Source organism: Tenrec ecaudatus, chromosome 3 (assembly GCF_050624435.1).
Source record: "Tenrec ecaudatus isolate mTenEca1 chromosome 3, mTenEca1.hap1, whole genome shotgun sequence".
NCBI classification, from domain to species: Eukaryota; Metazoa; Chordata; class Mammalia; order Afrosoricida; family Tenrecidae; genus Tenrec; species Tenrec ecaudatus.
Window position 1 is genome coordinate 97,381,243 of NC_134532.1, and position 2,421 is coordinate 97,383,663.

The following is a 2,421-nucleotide window of genomic DNA, read 5'->3' on the forward strand; positions in this document are numbered from 1 at the left end:
TGGTGATTCAGATCCACGAGAGAAGCCTCAGAAGCAAGGCCCAAAGATCTAGTTGCAAACGACCAGCCATTTAAAGTCCAAGGGAACACAGGAGTCAGAATTCACTCTGAGGCAACAAGAAGATTCAGGCAGTGCCTGCTCTGTGGCCCTGGTATGGTGATATCATTTGAGCAGGAAACTAGGACTCCGAGAGGGTAAGTAGCTTGTCCAATTCCACAGAGCTGATGGGCTGAAATTTTATTCCAGCCTTTCTGGGCCAGATTCATATTCTTAGACATCTCCCTAGACTATCACTGAAAGGCATTTACGCAATGAGGCATTTGTGAACTGTCCGAGAAATCTAGCCATCACTTCTAATTTATTTCTAGGGTAAGTAAATTTTGAATTCCAAACTTCTGAGTCACAAAGAGAATTTAAATGTGCATGTTTTAATTCAGGAAAGCTGCACGTATTGGTGATATACCATTTAAGGACACTGTGAATTGTGTGTAAAAGGCACTAGAATATTAATCGCCCTATCCTACGTACTTGGGGCCTCGTGTTTGGGATTTAACTGTTTGGATATGTAGCATTCCACATGCTACTAGCAAAATAAATGACCAAAGGTTACTTTTAAAAGCAACTCCAAATCCATTCCATTTATAAGAGAATTATTCTTTAGAAATGGAGTCTGGTGGTACAGTGGTTACACATTTGGCTGCCAACGGACAGGTTGGCAGTTTGAACCCACCCCACTACTTTGTGGGAGCAAGACCTGGCAATCTGTTTCCATAAACATTAAAGCCACCCCCACCCCGCTGCACCCCCACCCAAAAATAAACACCCCACCCCAAAGCTATGGGGCAGTTTCTCTCTGTCACGTGGGATCACTGTGCCAGCACCTAACTACATTCTTTGGGAGAGAGAGAGAGAGAGAAAAAAAAAAAAGTTCATTGCTTAGAACGTTATCATTGTACCCTTATTGTTACTTACATGAAAAAATGGCCAAGGCTTAACCTTTATCCTGTGGGGCAAGAATTACTGCTCAAATAGACGCTAAACAGTATTTTTTCCTTAGGCCTGTTCTAGGCCCCTGTGGCAGGGGTGGCAGGCAGTGGAAACGCAAGAGAAGGAAAGGAAAAGGAGGAGGAGGCTGAAGGGGGAGTACAGAAGGGGACAGGGAAGAGGGAGTTGTGGAAGGAGGAGGTGGTGGAAGAGAAGACATGAAAACAGGAATCCCACAGGAGTGTTTGAACCATAATTTAAAGAAGACAAAGAATCTCAGAGATTCGGGAGAAAATGTAAAGACCATCTCCTGATACCAAGTTTGAAAATCACGTTTATTTTCTCTGGATTTATGAAAATCAGGTTTCATTCATGCCTCGCTTGAACATAGCCTACTTTGAGCAGTTGATTTTCCTTACTATTCACTAAGGAGCAACAGACTTGGGCTGTGTGTTAGATAAGCAGCCAATCATTCGTGAACTAAGCTGACAACACACGTATCTACTCACACAGCGACGGACCTGCGTTTAGAAAAGAAGCAAGCAGAAAGAATAAAGCTGTCGTGCCAAGAGGCTACCAATCTGTCTGCCCTCGCCTAAAAACTGACTTGGTTTTAGATTTTCTCTTTTCTGGATTGTTTCTGTCTTCTTCTTCTTCTTCTTCTTTAATCCCAGGGACCCAATTCTCATGAATAAAAATGTGAGCAAGTCCCTCAGACAAGGAGGCCTTGGTTTCTAAGAGCAAATCTAGTGACTCTGGTGTTCTTATAGCGCGTCTATCCAAGCCCCACGCGACTAGCTCCTGGACTTATTCATAAAGTCATAAGTCACACGGAGGCTTCCTAAGGAGCCCTCACGGTGATGTCTACTAAGAGTTGCTCAGCTAACCACAGGGGTCTGGTAAGACTTTACAGTCTTGGAAACGCTATTCCGAGTTGCTATGAATTGGAAGAGGCTCGGCTGTAGCAAGTTGGGTTTTTGTTTTGCTGGCTTGTTTGATTTTTTTGTGGGCATTGAATTCATTCAACAAGCATTTATGGAGCCTGTCCTGCCCCTGTGGGACAGGGCTAAGTGGGAGGTACGAAAAGATGCGGCCTTCATTAATAAGATCCCAAATCCACCTGAGGGTGTTCATAGACCCTTCAGTCTCTCCTCCCATAGCACCGCAAACACCAAACTCGATGCCATCGAGTCAATGCCGTCACTATGAGTGGGTTTCTGTGACTAACTGTTTACGAGTAGAAAGGCCAGTTTTCTTTCCGGCAGAAATGATGGCGGTTTTGAACTGCCTACCACACAGATCTCAGTTCAAAGCGCAACCACAACAGCATATTCTCTAAACGAAACCCAGCTACGTCAAAAGTTAATGTCAGTATCATGTGACTAGTGGCAAGGTCTCAACAGCACAGAGTGCCACGGGTGTGAGCCAAGGGCCGCA